Source organism: Lonchura striata, chromosome Z (assembly GCF_050655825.1).
Source record: "Lonchura striata isolate lonStrDom1 chromosome Z, ASM5065582v1, whole genome shotgun sequence".
NCBI classification, from domain to species: Eukaryota; Metazoa; Chordata; class Aves; order Passeriformes; family Estrildidae; genus Lonchura; species Lonchura striata.
Window position 1 is genome coordinate 25503613 of NC_140740.1, and position 20952 is coordinate 25524564.

Genomic DNA, 20952 nt, shown 5'->3' on the forward strand with positions numbered 1-20952 from the left:
AGTAGCTGCAGTCCTCTTGGGATGGCAGATGTAGTTGCTGTGTCTTCTCAGAGAACCTGTGAAAAGGCTCCCCTCTGTGTGGAAATCTCCAGTTTTATCCAGGTGGGAATGCCTAGCTCCTCCCCTTGGGCAGAGCATCTCACAAGGGGTCATTATGAGTCACAAGGTGTGTCCTTAATCACCTCCTCCTCCTGGAAGGTGTTATCTCTCAGGCATTGATGGGGCCATTAACAACAGATAAGGAAAACTGCCCCAAGGCAACTCCTACTCAGATGGGAATTGGAAAACGGTTTTTTTTTAAAAAACTTGGACATTATCCACCCCTTTTTCCTGTTTCCATCTTCTTCATGATGAAACCTTACACATAGTTCCCACTTAAGACTAAGTTTCCCTGTGGTACACAACGGGTTTGCCCATCCTTCTGCATTACCCACCAAGTATAACCGGGTCCTTGAGCAAAAACAATCCCACGGATGGGTTTGTCTTTACCTGGGGTGGGATTAATCCAAATAGTCTTTCCTAAAATACCTTTCATATGTACCACAGGGACTTTATCTCCATCCACTGTCTGCAAGGGTTCAGATTGGGCAGGACCAGCTCGATTGATGGACCCTCGGGTGTTGACTATCCAGGTAGCTTTTGCCAAGTTCAGTTCCCAATTCCTGAAAGTTCCCCCACCGAGTGCCTTTAGGGTGGTCTTAAGCAGCCCATTGCATCGTTCAACTTTCCCGGCAGCTGGAGCATGATAGGGGATATGATATATCCACTCAATCCCATGTTCTCTGGCCCAGGTGTTGATGAGGCCATTATTGAAATGAGTTCCATTGTCTGACTCAATTCTCTCAGGGGTGCCGTGTCTCCACAAGACCTGTTTTTCTAGGCCTAAGATGGTGTTCCGGGCAGTGGCATGAGGCACAGGGTAGGTTTCCAACCATCCTGTGGTTGCTTCCACCATGGTCAGTACATAGTGCTTGCCTTGTCGGGTTTGGGGAAGCGTGATGTAGTCAATTTGCCAAGCTTCCCCATACCTGTATTTCAACCATCGCCCACCGTACCACAGAGGCTTCATCCGTTTGGCCTGTTTGATTGCAGCGCAGGTCTCGCAGTTGTGCATGACCTGTGAGATGTTGTCCATGGTAAGGTCCACCCCTCGGTCTCGTGCCCATCGGTATGTTGCATCTCTCCCCTGATGACCAGAAGCGTCATGGGCCCAACGAGCTAGGAATAGTTCTCCCTTATGCTGCCAATCTAGGTCTACTTGTGATATTTTCACTTTGGCAGCTCGGTCTACCTGTTCATTGTTGTGATGCTCCTCAGTAGCCCAACTCTTGGGTATGTGTGCATCCACATGTCGAATCTTCACAGTCAGCTTCTCTACTTGGGAGACAATGTCCTGCCAGATCTCGACGGCCCAGATGCATTTCCCTCTGCGCTGCCAGTTAGCCTTTTTCCAGCAACTTAGCCATCCCCAGAGAGCATTAGCTACCATCCATGAGTCGGTGTAGAGATAGAGCCTCGACCACTTCTCTCGCTCAGCAATATCCAAAGCCAGCTGGACGGCTTTAAGCTCTGCAAGCTGACTTGATCCACCTTGTCCCTCAGTAGCTTGTGCCACTTGTCGTGTGGGGCTCCAGACTGCAGCTTTCCATTTCCGGCTAGTGCCTATGATTCGGCAGGAACCATCCATAAAAAGGGCATATTGTCTTTCAGTTTCTGGTAGCTCATTATATGGTGGGGCCTCCTCAGCACGTGCCACTTGCTCCTCTTCTTCAGAAGACAATCCAAAAGTCTCCCCCTCAGGCCAGTTTGTTACAATTTCCAGAATCCCAGGGCGATTCGGATTTCCAATACGGGCACGCTGAGTGATGAGGGCAATCCATTTACTCCATGTGGCATCAGTGGCATGATGTGTAGAAGGAACCTTTCCTTTAAACATCCACCCCAGCACTGGTAGTCGGGGTGCCAGAAGCAGCTGTGTTTCAGTGCCAATTACTTCTGAGGCAGCTTGAACTCCTTCATAGGCAGCCAAGATTTCTTTCTCTGTGGGAGTGTAGTTGGCTTCAGAGCCTTTGTAGCTCCGGCTCCAAAATCCCAGTGGTCGACCCCGAGTCTCCCCAGGCACCTTCTGCCAAAGGCTCCAGGACAAACCATGGTTCCCAGCTGCAGAGTAGAGTACGTTCTTGACCTCTGGTCCTGTCCTAACTGGGCCAAGGGCTACAGCATGAGCGATCTCCTGCTTGATCTGAGTGAAGGCTTGTTGCTGCTCAGGGCCCCAGTGGAAATCATGCTTTTTTCAGATGACCAGATAAAGAGGGCTCACAATCTGGCTGTACTCGGGAATGTGCATCCTCCAAAAGCCTATGGCACCTAGGAAAACTTGTGTCTCCTTCTTGTTGGTAGGTGGAGACATAGCGGTGATCTTGTAGATTATTTCTGTCGGGATCTGACGACATCCATCTTGCCACTTGACTCCTAGAAACTGAATTTCTTGAGCTGGTCCCTTAACCTTGCTTCGTTTAATGGCAAAACCAGCTTTCAGTAAAATCTGGATAATTTTTTCTCCCTTTTCGAAGACTTCCCCTGCTGTGCTCCCCCACACAATGATGTCATCGATATACTGTAGATGTTCGGGAGCCTCGTTCTTTTCCAGTGCAGCCTGGATCAGTCCATGGCAGATGGTGGGACTGTGTTTCCACCCCTGGGGCAGTTGGTTCCAGGTGTACTGCACTCCCTTCCAGGTGAAGGCAAACTGAGGTCTGCATTCCGTTGCCAAAGGAATGGAGAAGAAGGCATTTGCAATATCGATGGTCGCATACCACTTTGCTGCCTTGGACTCCAGCTCGTACTGAAGCTCCAACATGTCTGGCACGGCAGCGCTCGGTGGTGTAACCTCATTCAGGCCGCGGTAGTCCACCATCAGTCTCTATTCCCCACTGGACTTGCGCACTGGCCATATAGGGCTGTTGAAAGGTGAATGGGCCTTGCTGACCACCCCTTGGCTCTCCAATTTACGAATCATCTCATGGATGGGGATCACAGAGTCTCTGCTGGTACGATATTGCCGACGGTGCACTGTTGTCATGGCAATTGGTACCTGCTATTCTTCAACTCTCAGCAGTCCCACAGCAGAAGGGTCATCTGAGAGACCAGATTTAGTTTCCGGATGTCTTCTGTCTCTACAGCAGCTATCCCAAAAGCCCAGCGATGTCCTTTTGGGTCTTTGAAATATCCATTTCTGAGATAGTCTATGCCAAGGATGCATGGGGCCTCTGGACCAGTCACGATGGGGTGTTTCTGCCACCCGTTCCCAGTTAAACTCACTTCAGCCTCTAATACAGTAAGCTGCTGGGATCCTCCTGTTACCCCAGAAATAGAAATGGATTCTTCTCCTACATATCTTGATGGCATCAGGGTACATTGGGCACCGGTGTCAACCAAAGCCGTATATTTTTGTGGTTCAGATGTGCCAGGCCATCGAATCCACACAGTCTAATAGATCCGATTGTCCCTGTCCTCTACCTGGCTAGAGGCAGGGCCCCTCTATTCCTGGTCATGGTACACGTTGCTCTCTTCTGGTAAATAGGTTCTTGATGTTCCTTCAAGAGGATCAGTTATATCATTATTCTTATATTGTCTGGAACTCTGTGTTTGAGAGACTGGAGCAGCATTGACTCTTTTTGTGTTAGGTGTTCTTTTTAGTTCACGTACTCAGGCTGCTAAGGAAGAGGTGGATTTTCCATCCCACTTCCTCATGTCTTCTCCATGCTCCTGAGGATAAAACCAGAGGTTTCCTCATGGAGTGTATCCTCTCTCCTTGGCTTGGGAGCGCTGGCTCCTAATGGCAGAGATTCTTCTTGGTTCTGGTGAAATATGGTAGCCTTCTTCCTTAAGTTCCTTTTTTAGTTTCTTATGACTCTCTTCAATCAAGTCCCGGAATTGCTCAGCCAACCTTGTTTCCATGGACGAGACATGGGTACGAAATGGGGCAGTGACCGTATCCTTGTAAATTCTTAATTTATTGGCTAAGACGCCCACCCTGTCCTCGCCTTCTCTCCACTGCAGTGTTGCCAGGTAACGAGAGTACATCTCTGGTCCAAGCTGTGCAAATCTCAACCACATTTGTGATGTGCACTGGACACAGTCTGGACTCTTAGGAAATCTCTCGTCTTCTGCGAAAATTATCTCCAACACAGCCAATTCCCTCAGGCATCGGATACCTTGTTCCATGGTATTCCATTTTCCTTGGAGCACCTGGAAGTCTTCTTTACAAAGGTATCTGTCCCTCACACTTGCGAGCAGTCGCCGCCGGAGGCTGAGAGTTTCCTGGGTTCTCCCAATCCCCTGGTCAATGACCACATCCCGGGATAGTGATCCCGGTTGCCTGGCCTCACTTCCATCCAGAATGGTGTCATTGGCTGCAGCGTCCCAGATGCGGAGAAGCCAGGTCAGGATGGACTCATTTGTCTGGCAGGTGAGTTCTCTCCGCAGGTCACGTAGCTCACCCAGGGATAGAGAGCGAGTGATGATCTCTGGTTCTGTCTCTTCCGCTGGGTGCGAGGGTCCTGCAGTGTCCTCATCAGTCACTATGCGGACTGATTTGCTCCTGGATTTCTTCTTCTGAACGGGGGCAACTACTATGGGTTCAGGCTGCTCTGGTTTGGTGATGGTGTGTGTGGAGATGCTGATGGCGCTTTCGGTTCCTTCCTCCTCTGTGCCAGTCTGTGTAGACATAGACACTTTTGCTTTGCTTTTTGTTTTTTCCTCCATGACAGTCTGCGTAGACAGGGACACTGTTGTTTTCCTTTTGGTTTCTTCTTTCTCTATGGCAGCCTGTGTTGACATGGATGCTGTTGTGGTATTCTGTACAGGCACGGACACTGCTGCTTTGCTTCTTGTTTCCTCTTCCTCAAGAAGACGCTGCACCACACTATGTATGTTTTGCTGCATCACACTATGTAGTGTTTTGTTTCTAAGCATGTTGCAGATTGTGCACAGAAGACAAAGAAGAACTAACAACAACATTACGCTGTCCTTGGCATCCAGAGGGAACTTAACATTTTCAAAAACTGCTGTGTCAAGCCTGAAAGGTTTGAAAACATCAATCTTTACCCCTCTCCCCAGGGGCTGGGTGAGGTTGCTGAGGCCCCAGACCAGCAGCCTAGATTAGGACAAGCAAACAGAATTGAGTACATATTCCAAATCATGTTCATTGCCTCAGAGGTCATAATGCAATAGACATAGTAGACCAATAAAGCAATTCTCATACCATACCCTGGTCTACACACGAGCATTACAATTGCCAAATAATTCCCCACATTCGGGAAAATATAGAGGGCTAGGTATAAGACCCAAAAAAGCATGTTAAGCATCATAGTGAATAGGTACTCTCTACAATACAAGATTGTAATTCTGACTTCTCTCAGTACTTTCTTGCCGCACGTTGGGCGCCAAAAATATGTTCTGGTTTGAAAGCAAAACCAGTGAGAGACTCCAAGTCAGAAATACAATTTATTGGGAAAAGGGGAAAAGGACAAAAATACATGCAATAATACAAAGGGAAAGGCTACTGACAAAGTCAGAATACAACCTGGCCAGCGTGCTGGTAGCAGTCCGAATTGGAGTAGCTGCAGTCCTCTTGGGATGGCAGATGTAGTTGCTGTGTCTTCTCAGAGAACCTGTGAAAAGGTTCCCCTCTGTGTGGAAATCTCCAGTTTTATCCAGGTGGGAATGCCTAGCTCCTCCCCTTGGGCAGAGCATCTCACAAGGGGTCATTATGAGTCACAAGGTGTGTCCTTAATCACCTCCTCCTCCTGGAAGGTGTTATCTCTCAGGCATTGATGGGGCCATTAACAACAGATAAGGAAAACTGCCCCAAGGCAACTCCTACTCAGATGGGAATTGGAAAACGGTTTGTTTTTTTTTAAAAAACTTGGACAGTTGTTTTCATCCTTCTCTCATTCTTTTTCTGAGGATATTACTCACACTTATTCTTTGGAGTTCTCAAGCAAAGATTCTCAAAACTTGAGGTTTTTTCCCCTCCACAGTATATTCTGATAATGAATGTCGTGGTTTGACATGGAAAAGAATTTTCTCAGAAAGAAGAGGGTTAAACTAGTCAATAGTTGGAGTTAGATATTGACACTTAGTCTGGCTATTTGAAGGCTGGACACGCTTCTGAGAACACAGAGGGGTTAAAAACAGAACTCTCAGGGGAACTGGCTCTCTTTAATTCTGGTCATCAGAGAGTGCAGATTCTCCCCTGCCCAGCCCGTGGCTGGGTGAGGGAGGGGAAGCTGAGGTAGGCCGAAAGGTGGGTGGACCGGAACCAGCTCCGGCATTTTCAGAAAGACGCTAACATTGTGCCAGCATCAAACCATGACAATGAACTAACCCAAAACTTGAACCAGCAATGCCCTGGCAGCCAGGAGAGCCAAGCATATCCTGGAGGGCATCAGGCACAGCATCACCATCTGGGCAAGGAAGAGGATTGTCCTGTTCTGCTCTGCTCTGGAGCAGCCTCACCTCAAGTGCTGGGGGCAGTTTTGAGTGCCATAACATGAATAAAACACAAAAGTAATATACAGCATCCAAAGAAGGGCCATGAGGACAGTAGAGGGTTTGGAAGGAAAGCCATATGAGGAATAGCAGAGGTTACTTGGTCTGTTCAGCCTGGAGGAGACTGAAGGGAGACCCCATTGCACTTAAAACTTCCTTGTGAGAGGAAACAGATGGGCAAGTACTGATTTTTTCTATGATGACCAGTGACAGGACTTGACGAAAAAATATGAAGATGAATCAGGGAGGTTTACGTTGGATATTAGAAAAAAGGTTTTTCACCCACAGGGTGGTTGGGCACTGGAATAGGCTTCCTCTTGGTCACAGCACCAAGTCTGACAGAGTTCAAGAAGTGTTTGGACAATGCTCTCAGGCACATGGTGTAACTCTTGGAATGTCTTGCACTGGGCCAGGATTTGGGCTCAATTATCCTTGAGAGTCCCTTCCAACCTACATATTCTGATTCTGTCAGTCTACAAAAACTGTCTTCCTGCAGTTGCCTCCCCTCAGAGCACAGAAACACTAATTTCTTATAGCAACAGATCATAACTGCTGCTTTTCACTGTCTTGATATAAAATACTGGAACCATTGCACATTGCAGTCAACTACTGAATACAAATTTTGCTTTTTAATGCCAGAACTATAGCCTTAGCAGAGAAAGCAAATTATCCAGAAAAACACAAGCAAAGGGGTGGCTTATAAAATAAAAGCTTTTCTCAGGAAACTCCTTTACAGAAAGTCCAGACAGCACCTCCCTGCTCTTCTGGTACCAGGCAGATTGTGTGAGTATCAGGCAATACTCAGATACAATAAATAATACACAACTAATGCAGAATATCAGTTTCATTCTGTTCCTACTTACTGCATGCATTACCTTATCTCTAGCTGAATGCAAAACATCTGCCCAAACCCATCACTGAAGACTGAATTAAATTTCCTTGGCAGTAATATTATTATATATGCAGCATGTATACCTAGTGCTGCCTTTCCTATTTTCTATCTTAAGCATCTTGGAAATGTAAAAATTATTCAATTTGTAGCCTACTCAAATACTTTCTACCAAATAATCTAATGGGTCAAACCATGTGAAAAATGGTAATATCTCTTTTCTTTGCCAGTCCTCTGACAGAAACGAAGAAACAAAATACATCCCACACAATAAAACCAAGGCATTGTTTTTCAAATAGCGTGCCACATTAGCAGAAATTTAACTTTGACATCCTCCTGAATTCTCAGTTCGTTATAGTATAATTATACATTCAGCGAAAGTGATACTCTTCTATTATTTTTGAGAAAGTATCTTGAACAAGCAAAGTATTATTAAAAGTAGTGCAGCATTTAACACAAATGAAACCAGAAAGGATCACATCTGAACAACAGTCATAAGACAAAACTGCCAGACCTGATGGCTGTGAGAGCCTTTCAAAGAGGTCATTAAGTAGAGACGAAAGGTGAATCAAGCAGATGAAAATGACCTATTTAACTTAATTTACTTGACATTCAATAAAACTTCAACAATATACCTTATGCCTTGGGGAGAAAGCATTAATTATCACAAAAGCATTATGCGATGGGAACAGCGGACCTTCCTGCCAGAGGCTTCTGGCATAAGATATGGGGTTTGTGCTGGATTTGGGCCAGGCAGAATTAATTTTCACAGTGGCTGGTAAGGGGCTGGCTTCTGGATCTGTGCTGAACACAGGGTTGATAATATAGAGATAGTTTTGTTATTGTGAAATACTGAGTCCTGAACAGCAGGCCCTGAGCCAAAGCTGACCTCTAGATGAACTTTACAACCAAATGTTATATGATATTTGTATCCGCTCATTAGCAAAATATGCATGATCATTAGCATTATATTTGTATCCCCTCATTAGCGGAATATGTAGTTGATAAGAATTAATTTATCTTTTTTTGTGTTTAGAGACCAGACAAGGCCATGAAATCAGACATCTGGCCTCATTTGAAGGTATATGGTCAAAGCTAACTCCCTTGGTTCCTCCCTGGGCCCTGGCCAGGCTTTGGGTAGAACCCAAGAGGAGGATGAAATCTTATGTTTCCACACTAGAAGGTATGTAAGATTGTTTATTCCACAATATAAAAGCCAGCCCCTCTCACAGCAAAGATGGAAACCTTGCTTACAGGTGGACGCACTGTGTAGGTTTTCCCAGTTACCAAGAGTGGCTCTCCAGTCCTTCACTGTGACCAGAGCTCCCCAGCTGATGTGTGGATCTGGATGTTGGTAAAGTACTAGGGTAACCAGCGATGCATCTTTCTTAATCACTATAGGCAATCTTTAGTAGCAATGATTAAGTGCATTGCTTAGCTTATCCTTTTGTAATCCTTTGCTGTATTGAACTATAATAAATTACACTTCTTCCTTAAATTGGTGAATGTGTCTGTTGTACTGACTCTGCCCATTGGCAAAAGTACTGCTGAGCAGAGCTTGCACAGAATCAAGGCCTTTTCTGCTGTTTGTACTGCCACACTGGTGAGGAAGTTGGGAGTGCATGAGAGGTTGGGAGGAGACACAGCTGGGACAGGTGACCCAAACTGACCAAAGGGATTTCCAGACCATGTGACATCATGCTCAGGACATAAAGGTGGAGGGAAGGAGAAAGGGAGGAATATTTGGAGTGGTGGCTTTTGTTTTCCCAAGTAGGTGTTACACATGATGGGGCCCTGCTCTCCTGGAAATGGCTGAACACCTGCCTGCCTGTGGGAAGCAGTGAATGAATTCCTTGTTTTGTTTTCCTTGTCTGCATGGCTTTTGTTTTCCCTATTAAACCACCTTTATCTCCACCCCAGTTTCCCAGCTTCTATACTTCTGATTCTCTCCCCAGTCCCACTAGTGGGGGAGTGATCAAATGGCTGTGTGAGGGCTGGTTGCTGGCTGTGGTGAAATAATGACAATGTCTGGGCTCCAACCCTCCCAGTTGCTGGTTGGCTGTGAGGAGGTTTTACACCAGCCAGTACTGCAGACCTCTGCTCAACCCAAGACCAGAAACACTTACCCTGGGATACCTGCCCTGGACAAAAAATGCAAGACCACAGGAAACTCATTGCACTTACAAAGTGCAGTGTATAAACCTGACAACCCACAAAAACCCCAGATAACTGTAACGCTCCTCCACACAAAATTCCTGGTCCCTCTACACAGCCAGAATGTTCCCACCTATTACTCCCCATCCCCTATTAAGGCTGTCCTAATTATAGGACAAGATTTGTGTAGTACCATCAAGGCAACCCTGTGTCCTGAAAGCCTTCCTACTGACTTGCCAAGCCAGTCCCCAAACCTTGATAATGAAACCTATGGGGGTCAGGGCAGAGTTTCATTTAAGCAAAGACTCCAGTTCCTTCCTCCTCACAGGAGTCTCAAGAGGCACATACAGATGCTCCTCCATCTTACTGAGAAGTCCCTTCCGAAGAGTGATGGGTACACTGGTCACCCTAACTTTTTCTGAAGACAAAAAGGTAAACAAAAAAAACCACACAAACGAACCCCAACTCAAGTGGGAAAAAAAAAATACTGGCAACTCCCTTGGACAGATTAATGAAGATCACTGCCCATTGGCCATTGGTTGTGGAATAGAGGGCATTTGATGAAAAGGACAGACATAACCTAATATTACAAATTTACCCCAGCTATGCTGGAGGAAACAAGCAAATTTATCTTCCAACATTGCACAGTGTAGGCAAGTAGTGAAATTCACAGGTGGAGGTAGACAAGAAAAGAGATCAAACAGCTCATGTCTACATGTTTACATGTCACTCAGACTTTTTCATTGTACTGGGACAGTGGTAGTGCATCAACAGTAATGAAGTAAAACACAGAGCAATTTTCTTTGCTCTCACCTTGTTGAAAGGCATATTCCCCGTGTCCCATGTGGATCTCACAGCTGCAGACAGGGCATCAACATCAGGGCAGAGCCACAGGGGAACTGCTGCAATAAGGGAAACCAAAACCTTCCACTGAAGGAGCAACTTCTCCTCCACAAGGAAAAAAAAAATCATTGATACCACAGGACCAGTCCTGAGACTTTAAAATGCACACATACATGATGGATTCGTACCTCGGTTTCATAAAACCTGCTGAAGTGCTTCCAGGTTTTTACCTCCCCATCTTTACAGTATTATCGCATGTAAATACTCCTGCACCAGTTAAATGGTGTGTAAACTAAGCTAATCAAACACAGCCAAACTATTGAATCAGTATTTAGGAGGTCAGCAGAGGTGACAGAGTTTTAGAGATGCCTGACTGGAAAGAGGTCACTTAGCTTTACAGAGTTAACTATCCAACAGAAAAGCACTGAATGTTAACAAAAATAAACACAAAATGGAATGGTTAATCATGTATGTCTTTGATATATGGATCTGAGCTTCTATTTTTCTTTGACTCCTGGCTAGACCAAAACAAATTTTGGCCACCTTTATGAGACTGTTCAAATGCAAACAGCAAACACAGCATGTTAAAGCAGATGCAGCATATTGAAGAGAGCTCAATTTAAGTGCGGAATGTTACTTGCAAATAAGAGGCTGGGTAAATAACCAACCTCCATATAAACTACCTTCTGCTGTATTTCAATAATGCTCCACTACATCATGGAGCTGTTGCAAAACATGACTTATTTGCAATGCTCAGTATAATGTATTCTCTTATGGTCAAAAACAAATGGTAAATCCAAATTTACAAATTTTTTTTCCTGTAGCAGGCCATCTTTTTTACTTCCATATATGTGAATGCCTTATTAAGAAAACCTTCTGTATATTGCTATACTGAAATTAGTCTCATTATTTCCAAATAGATTATTGAACCAGAGGAAAAAAGCTAACCGAAGGGTAGATTGTTCAAAAGAAAGGAAAAAAAAAAAGCCATCAACAGGAAAAAATTGCTTAGAACTTGATTATCTAGTAAAACTTGCAAACATTAATTGACTAGTGCTTCTGTTTCTGAGAGGTTAACTCACCTGCATTTTGCCGTATAGTACCATGTCTATTATCTTACAGAATGAGCCCTTAGACTATTTATGGTGAGACAAAGGGGAAAAAAAAGTCTACCTTCTGTGTGTTTATGCATATTGCACTTATAATTTTCTGGCCTACTTCGCTCACCCTCACAATAAGTAACTTTTGTTCCTCAAGTCAACACAAATTTGTGAAAGCAGAATATTTGACAAAGGTCTGCCCAGCCAAAAAAATCTTTGTCACCAATATTTCAATCAAATCACACTGCCTGTTCAGCAAACACTTGGCACTGTGCCTGATTTTTAGGCTGATGCCAACCACCAGGGCAGACAAAATGGATGGAATACTACATAGATACAATAATACATGTTTAATTCATAATACTGAGTTCAGAGAATATTTGTCATTTATGGGGCTCTTAGCTGTACACTGCTATGAAGTGAAGCTGTGTGCAGAAAAGGGGATTTAACTGAAAGATGTGGACACAAGTCATTTGCATGAGGGTTTTTTGCATGCCTTGGCTTGGAGGCACTAATTTTAATCTTGTAAAGAGAATCTTCACTTGAAATCTAGAAGATTTAGAAAATATCCACCTGACAGCAGATAGTTAATAATAAATCATTATAAACACAAAACAACACTTCTTTTTAACTTGCTTTTTTCCACAATAGTTATAGTGATAGTACTTGTGGAAACCAGAGATGGAAATGTTAAACTTGAGTGGTTTGAAATTAAGTCATCAGCACTCGTCAAGTCTCGTAAAATTGCTAGGATACGCATATGTGGCAGAGACTATGCCAACCACTTTATGGAACAGTTTCAATTGCAATTTATTGGTTACACAATAAATGTTTGCCTCCTGGGTTTAAAAAAATTAACACTGGCACTGTAAGAGCTCAGTTTTTTAAAGCATTCCCTTTTTTTTTATAGTTACAGATCAGAAAGTTAAAAAAAAAAAGAAACCAGACATAATTCTTCCTCCTAACAGAGCTAAAAAAAGACAGTATGAAATCTAAATTTTTAATAGGAAATACTCAGTTTCCTCATTAAACATGAAAAAATAGGAGACTATAAAAAGCTTTTAGTTACAACAAAATCTGACCAAATATTTAACTTCAGAGTGTAGAGTGGCATGACCTGGTATTACTGTGGACTGCCATAGAGGACAATCCACATGATGGAAAACAGAAAACATTCCACTGTATGAGTAGCTGGCCATCTTCTATACAAACCTGGCTCAACAGCAAGATCAAAACCTCACAGATAAAACAAAAACAAAACAAAAAAAAAAAAGAAAAAAAAAAAGAAAAAAAAAGAAAAAGTGCCAGCTCCTACATTTTGAGACAGTTCATTAATTTTTTTTCCATCCTGCAATATTTTGCAAATTCCAAGCTATGACATTTGGAGTGTTACCAGCTAAAATATGCTGGCTCCTTATGGTGTGTTGCAGCAGATTTTGCAAACTATCACAGGGCGGTGAGGGTTTTCTCTACAGCTTTGGGAGAACACTTGTAACATAAATACACCCTCTCCTCTCTGTACTTAACTTGCAAAGATACCAGCAGTATAGAAATTACAGCCTGTGACTTCAGGTTTAAGGAGAGGAGACAAACAGAAAAGTTACATTGCAACACAGAGTGCATACAAAAAGCTAATATTTTTGTAATTTTGGGAAAAGATTAGCTCTCTCATTCTAGAAATTTGCTATGCACAACTTCATGGAAGTACCTGCTGTAGCCCGGGTAAAGTGTAAATACCATGCCAGTGTGTGATTTGAAAAAACAGAGGTTTCTCACTGTTCCAGTGCTTTTCTGCACCAGCATATCAGATATCAGCACTGTGGCAAGGACAAAGCTGAAGATATGCCAATCAAGAAGTTTTTTCATTTCACCACAGTGCTTTCCTTTTTATGCCACTGACATCCTCTGCACACCTATTTCCATATCACACTGGCTAATGAGCATGTTTTGATGCCTAGCCCTGACCTTCCCTCCTACCAAAAATTGTTCCCTGTCCCACCCACATCGGCCATAGAGCAAAGTGACCTCCTTCCCTTTGCACAGCATTTTTTTGTTTACACACATACACACACACAAAATAGCTACCTAGCTTGTAATGTCAGCATTTTCCTCACCTAGCACAGAGCAGAACCCAGAACCCTACATTTTACACCTCACACCCTGTCATCTCCAGCCCAGATCTCAAATCTGTTGAGATGATTTTGAAATTTGATTCTGTGCTCCCATATCTTTGTGTCTCTTTCTGGCCTCATGTTCTGTACAAATGCAATACAGAGAGAACTGTGTTATTTTCTTACACTGTATCATTCAGGAAAATACTGGATAAGGCAGATTCCAGCAGAACCACTGCTCACTAATCCTGTAAGTCAGACACCTTGTGTGCAAGACCTCTCTTTTCTTTCTCATCTGACAACGGAACAGAACATGTTAAATAGTAACAATAAAAATAAAAATAATAATGCATAATGATGAAATGTATATACCATGCTAATAGACTATATTATATTTAATATTACAGAATGTTGAACAGAATTTCAAAACAAAATTATATTACTTATACGTATTATTGATCTTACATATGTATATGTATGTATTTATAAATAAGCACAATTTTATATTTGTATACTATTAATATTTATATATGACACACCAGTACATATTAATAAAATATAACAGCAGCTATTTTGGGTCACTACTGAAGAACCTATTAAGTGTCATTTATAGTTTGTAAACCACAGTCCTTCACCATGTGGAAATTTACACTTGCAAAATAAATGTTTGGGTTCAGCTGAGCCATATTACAAAATCTGTTTTTTTCAATTGGAGACAGGGAAGGGGGAGACAACAACTTCAAGCAGGGTATCAGTCAAGCTGTGGCCTTTCCCAGGCAGCTGTTGTCTTGGCACTGCTCAAACCTATCTTGGCTTACAGATAAGAGGTTATTTCCCTGCTCTCCCTGCCCTCTTATTGGGTATCTCTTTCGACTGCCCAACACAAGAGGGGTAGGAAAGTGTCTCTGTATTCGAAAATACCTTTGGCTAGAGATGTAAAAACAGCACTGGTGGTCCTTTAATAAGTAATAATTTTATTTGAGGGAGAACTTAAAAATGGTTACTTGCATGAAGGGACACCATTAGCAAATGGCTGTATTTGTCAACTCTGCAATGTATGAGAAAGAGGAAGAAAGATGATGGGGGGACAGGGTAAGAGAAAGAAAAAGAAAAGAGATAGAGAGAGTGAGAGAGATCACTGGTACTGGATCCAGCCAACGGGGGCCTTTGATGCCCTGAAGTCCCACGCAGTGTAGCTCGCTGTCCATTTTTACATTGGTTGCTTCGGGCACCGCCCCCCTCCATGCTTAAACAGGGCGGGGAGTGGCAGCCAATTTATGTGTAAATGAGGAGTATCGGAGTAACAAAGAGATTACAAAAACTCTGGGTCTAGCATAAGGCCGGAACAAAACCGTAGTCACTTTAGCATCACTCTGTTTTTAATCTGGTTGATTGCAGCAATAGGGATCTTCCAACTCCTCGGGCACACCATCTACACATCTCATGGCGTGTCTCAACGTGTGGCTCCAGTTGCTTCACTTAATTTCACTTCATTTCATTTGAAACCTCTAACCTACTAGATTATCAGTGGTTTTGCTTTTCTCCAGCCTTAACCCCATGAGGATAGGCAGCGAAATTCAAAATTACTAAAATCTGTTGTTGTCAACTTTAAATATATTTTAAAAAAAAACAAAAAAACTGCTGTAGAAAATAATTATATCTTGGAGACCTTTCTTGCCTATTTCGTTCTTGCAGATGCAGCTGTTCTTAGGTAAAGGGACTGAACAACCAAGCTTTCAATCTACAGCACTGGTGATGCAAGAAAGCTTCCACTGGACTAGATGAGAAGTAAGTACATTTACATTTACAAGTCTCATGTACATTTAGATGTTCGATCACTGCTATATGGTTATGTTCCTGTTTTCAAAAAATGTTTCACGTTTGTTTGTTTGTTTGTTTTTTTAATGCCTGATTGGCCAAACTGATCAAGGACACTCACTTTACTGAAGATCACAGAGGAAAACAATAGGGCAGACCATTAAAAAAAAAATTGATGAAATAAACAAAGCTGGAGAGAAAATGAGACAGGAATCTCTTTCTTCCCCTTATCTCTTCCAGTTGTCAGGCGTACCATTTGTAAAACATTACAGTATGATATCTGCTTTTAGAAAATAATTGCCTTGAACAATAGAAATAATAACTTGCAGAAGGTCACAGTACTCAGTGAATACCATTAATCTAAACCTGTGCTTCTGTACTTAGAGAGGTAAAATTTTGTTCCTGCAACTTTTCACAGGAGAAAAATCCTAAAATGCCACTCCAACAGAACTTGTGATAACTCTGAGATAACATCAGTCAAGTGAACAAAAGTTTCAGATCCTGCCTGTTGCTAAACAAAAAATACGAAAAGCAACTGAAGTGTGAAAGAACTCTTCAGCAATACAAGGACCATGATAAAAACTTACTGTGCAGAAAATGTGGAAAATACCTGTAATTGAGAATAGCCCCTAGATCACACAGAGTAATTTCTTAGCACATAGTCAGGCAAAGCAGAGGCTCTACAGAGATCAAACTAAACCCAGGATCTGAGATAGGTATTTTTCACCATACGATTCTCAGAAGAAAACACATCCTAATTGTGTATGTATGACTGTGGCTAAACTACAGCACATTCTCACCATACTGAAAGCAACTTAATATTTTGTTTCCTTTTTGAATGCTTAAGTTTGGACAGTCATATGACTAAGACCTTTTATTTACTTCAGAAAAAACACAGATGGTCAGTGGACAACCAGGAGGGTCATTAGGGAATTTGTGAGGTGTACTCATTACCACAGAAACAAGAGAGGATTGACACCCTGTAAATTCTGTCTTGCAAGAGAATTCACCAACCTGACCAGTAAATAAAGTTCATAAATCAACAAATCAGAACCAAGGTCAAGTAAATGAAGATGAAACAGCTGGGGTCCATTGATTCTCTTCATTATTCATAGTAAGGTGTATATCTTTTGACTTCCTTTAACTTATTATGTTAGCCCATAATGGAAAAATTTCATACAAGCTAACACTCATTTTTAAATATTTTTCATAGGAAGGGGCTAGAAAACCCAATAAAAATTTGCTGTACCTTTAAGTCACTAACCTTCATCTCACCCTGTTTTAATTTGCAAAAAAGGTGTGTGGGAATAACCTTTGGAAGCAGAGCCAATGTTCATCCAGTTACACTTGAATTACCAGATGTACAACAATCCTCAAGAGGACCAATTGGCACATGCATTTCTGCGAAAGTGCCTTACCAAGAGCAGCTCATTTTCACACCACCTCTGTGAGTGGGTGGGTTATCACTCCCAGAGCCCATATGTGGAAAAACAGTGGCACTGTGGAGATGAGTGCCAAAGGCTGGGATTACACTTAAAACCTTCAGACCTCTTCTGTCTGTGTTTTATTACTAACAGTGAAGGAAGGCAAAGAGCCATAAAGCTGGGACACTGTAAATACCATAGGATATAATTGCTGAAACTCCAAGTCTCCATGGAGCTGCAGTGGGTGGACATATGACAGCCAAGTCAAACTGGCACCAGGGTGAGGTTCAGTGGTCTCTTAAGGCAGGTGCAGTTGATGACTGCCAGGTGAGAACAGCTAAGGCAGTAAACTGCTGCTGCTCTAGGAACTCGTGGCTATAAATCCATTATCGCTGTGTGAATGAAACAGAATTATACCTTGCTTTTGAAGCTTTCAGTAAGTTATATTATAGAAAACTTCGTGGTGTAAACCTACCACCAGTGCATAGATGCATCAGTACAGGAGGAATATCAATACATATTTGGTTACAAAAAAAAAAAAAACAAACCCAGCTTGCTAACGATGGCTAGAGAAGTACTTGAGCTGTTATAGTTTCTACAAAAGTTTTAAGTTACTTTCTGAACACCAAGCTATTTTAGAGGAATACAAAGAAAACTTCTGCTACACTCTTGAGACGGATTAGTGGCAACAGCAAAAATTGTAACTCTATGGTGTATCTCTCTTACAAGTTTTACACTGCATGTAAGACCACGTATCATCCCCTCAACACTTTCTGTTAATACTAAATCACATGTATCTTTTTGCCCATTCTTTTACCTGTTACTTTTCTGGGTGCAAGGTTTTTAACGACCAGGTTTGTTTGCTAGCTTACTTATGAAGGATTTCAAAGAGCTGATAAGCCTGAGCAAAAGGTTAAAAAAAATCTCTTTTTGCTCAAAGCCACAGGCAAAAGGAGAATGTGGGGACTGGGCATGATTTAGCCAGGTTAAGCAGCAGGCTCAGCACAGGACAGTAGGTAAGTGAATGAACCATGTGATTTCTAATTTTTGTGTGGCTTTAGAAGTGAACAAAAACAGGTTTAGCCAAACCTGAAATGACATTTGAATAATCAGCCTGAGACAACTGACAGATTTGAACCCCAAGGCAATTTTTCCCAGCTTCTGGAAAAGCCAGTCAGTCAAAAACTGTCTGAAACCATGCACTTGGTACTGTGGGGCAGTCATGCATCCCCAGTGTGGTGCTGGCTGAGGTAATTAGGTTAATTGCACAACCATGTGAATACTGCCCTGTTGCTCTGAGCTCTGAATTATGTGGAGGAGAACTGAAGAAGCCATGAGAGAAACAGGAACTGGTCATTCCTGACCTGAAAAGACCTTTTGGGATTATTCTGTTTAAAGAAAAAAAAAAAAAAAAGGGCGGGGGGGGAAGGAAAATAAGCCTAGTTCCTTAGCTGAAAAGTTCCCATCCAGAACACAGTAAAGGGATGTCATAATTTGTTTCATGCAAATTCTCATTGCTGCTATCAAGCACACTAAGTGCTTAGTCCCATTTATCTTCAAATCAACAGAAAAATGAAAAACATTACCGTTTGTGCTGGTTCACAGCCAAGCTTTAGCATCTATCACAGTTTTAGCATTGCAACACCACTGGCAGAGGTTGTATTTCTGAGAACAATAAGTGGGGGAATGGCAAAGAAAGCAGTCAAAAGCAAACTTCACTGATTAACAATTCAAATGTTGAAAGCCAGCCACATACAAGGATGTCATTTTTACTGAGTGTATTGTTTTGGTCTTATGACAGATCTTCACTCACTTGAATGGAAATAGATGTACTCTACATCTAGTACTACTGAACTGTCAGCTGTGTTCAGGAGATATTTATAACCATTAATGCTGCAGATGGAAGGTGAGTTTTAATGTATCATAGTTACTCCTCTGGCTGGAGAGTAGCTCCCTGTCTGACAGCTGGAATTGAAATGCAGAAAGCTCAATATATCTCTCCATCATTTTCAGTCTTTTCCTTTACATGTAACCATCCCTTCCAAGTTTGCTTCTGTTTTCTGGCTTGCCTCATTACTCCTGCCTCATCCACAAGCCAAGTCAGTGTGGAGCTGCCCTTCCCAGGGCTCACCCCACTGCCTGCCTGGACTGGAAATCAGAGGGACCCCTCAGAGCTCCGCTGCGGGAGCTGCCAGGGGGCTCGAATCTCACATGGGACCAAAATACACCGCCAGGCACTTGGCCTCCGGCCCCGCTCTCATTGCAGCCGGCAGACCCCTGGGGCCCCAAACCACAGCCCCCTGCGCCTGCCCATCTCCATTGCAGCCGGGAGCTGGGGGTGGGAGGGGGGCGGGGGCTGTAAGGGTCACTTTTCTTTCTGCAAGAGGATGCCAGGCGGGGCGAGGGGCTCTACTCCACTCCGTACGTTCTGACAAACCACGGCCCCTCAAGCACCGCTGCCTCCCCCTGTCCTTCATCGGCACGCCCCGTGCAGCCCGGGGGGGCACACCGAGCCGTGCCACTGCACAGCGCTCCGCAACAAGGCCGGGGGACCCCTGCCTGTGCCCGGCCAAGCTTCCGAGAGAGCCCTTGGCCGCGCACAAAGAGAGAGCGAGCCAGACACGGGAGTATCGCCCGCCCCCGCGGCGGGCAGCGCTGGATGCACACACACGCACCCCCGCACACGCATCCACGCACACGGTGCGGCCGGGCGGTCACGTACCTGCAGGTGCCTGTCCGTGGGAGCGCGGGGCGGGCAGCCGTGCTATATCGCCCGTACTGCATGGGGGGGATCAGGGCGATACGCTCGGGGGCTGGGGCGGGGGGCTGCTCTGCTCCCTCCGCCCTCTTCCTCCTCCTCCTCCCCGCGGTGTGTGTGGGGGTGTGTGGTACTCCGCGCCGGAGGAGGCAGCGGCGGGCTCCGACTCCTGTCAGCCACCGGAAACCGGCGCCCTGTCCCCCGCACCGCAGGAAGTGTGCAATGGCACACCCGCACACCGGCCCGGACTGGCAGCGCACGGCAGGCTGTGTGCCACTGCACACCGCACACCGCACAGCAGCTCACACACCCCGCACCGCACCGCAGGCTGTGTGCCCTGGAACACCGCACACTGCACAGCACCGCAGCTGTGTGCCCTGCAACACCGCACAGCACCGCAGGCTGTGTGCCCTGCAACACCGCACAGCACTGCACAGCACCGCAGGCTGTGTGCCCTGGAACACCGCACACCGCACAGCACTGCAGCTGTGTGCCCTGCAACACCGCACACTGCACACCACCGCAGGCTGTGTGCCCTGCAACACCGCACAGCACCGCAGGCTGTGTGCCCTGCAACACCGCACACCGCACAGCACCGCAGCTGTGTGCCCTGCAACACCGCACAGCACCGCAGGCTGTGTGCCCTGCAACACCGCACACCGCACAGCACCGCAGGCTGTGTGCCCTGCAACACCGCACACCGCACAGCACTGCAGCTGTGTGCCCTGCAACACCGCACACTGCACACCACCGCAGGCTGTGTGCCCTGCAACACCGCACAGCACCGCAGGCTGTGTGCCCTGCAACACCGCACACCGCACAGCACCGCAGCTGTGTGCCCTGCAACACCGCACAGCACCGCAGGCTGTGTGCCCTGCAACACCGCACACCGCACAGCACCGCAGGCTGTGTGCCCTGCAACACCGCACACCGCACAGCACCGCAGGCTGTGTGCCCTGCAACACCGCACACCGCACAGCACCGCAGCTGTGTGCCCTGCAACACCACACACCGCACAGCACCGCAGGCTTTGTGCCCTGCAACACCGCACACCGCACAGCACTGCACAGCACCGCAGGCTGTGTGCCCTGGAACACCGCACACCGCACAGCACTGCACAGCACCGCAGGCTGTGTGCCCTGGAACACCGCACACTGCACAGCACCGCAGGCTTTGTGCCCTGCAACACCGCACACCGCACAGCACCGCAGGCTTTGTGCCCTGCAACACCGCACACCGCACAGCACCGCAGGCTGTGTGCCCTGGAACACCGCACACCGCACAGCACCGCAGGCTGTGT

At 44.9% G+C, this 20952-nt stretch overlaps 1 protein-coding gene across 5 annotated transcripts in view; it reads right to left on the minus strand.

Moving 5' to 3' along the window:
* Positions 1-20952, minus strand: part of KIAA1958 (KIAA1958 ortholog) — an 86654-nt gene that overhangs the window by 52423 nt on the left and 13279 nt on the right. The window contains exon 1 of one of the 5 annotated variants that reach the window (XM_021525031.4): positions 19617-19757. The exons of 3 other annotated variants lie outside the window; for them this stretch is intronic. The gene's annotated coding sequence lies outside the window, so the exon portion shown is untranslated. Of the gene's footprint in view, positions 1-19616; positions 19758-20952 lie in introns of those variants that run through there. One more of the 5 variants, XM_085567956.1, reaches the window with a different exon arrangement.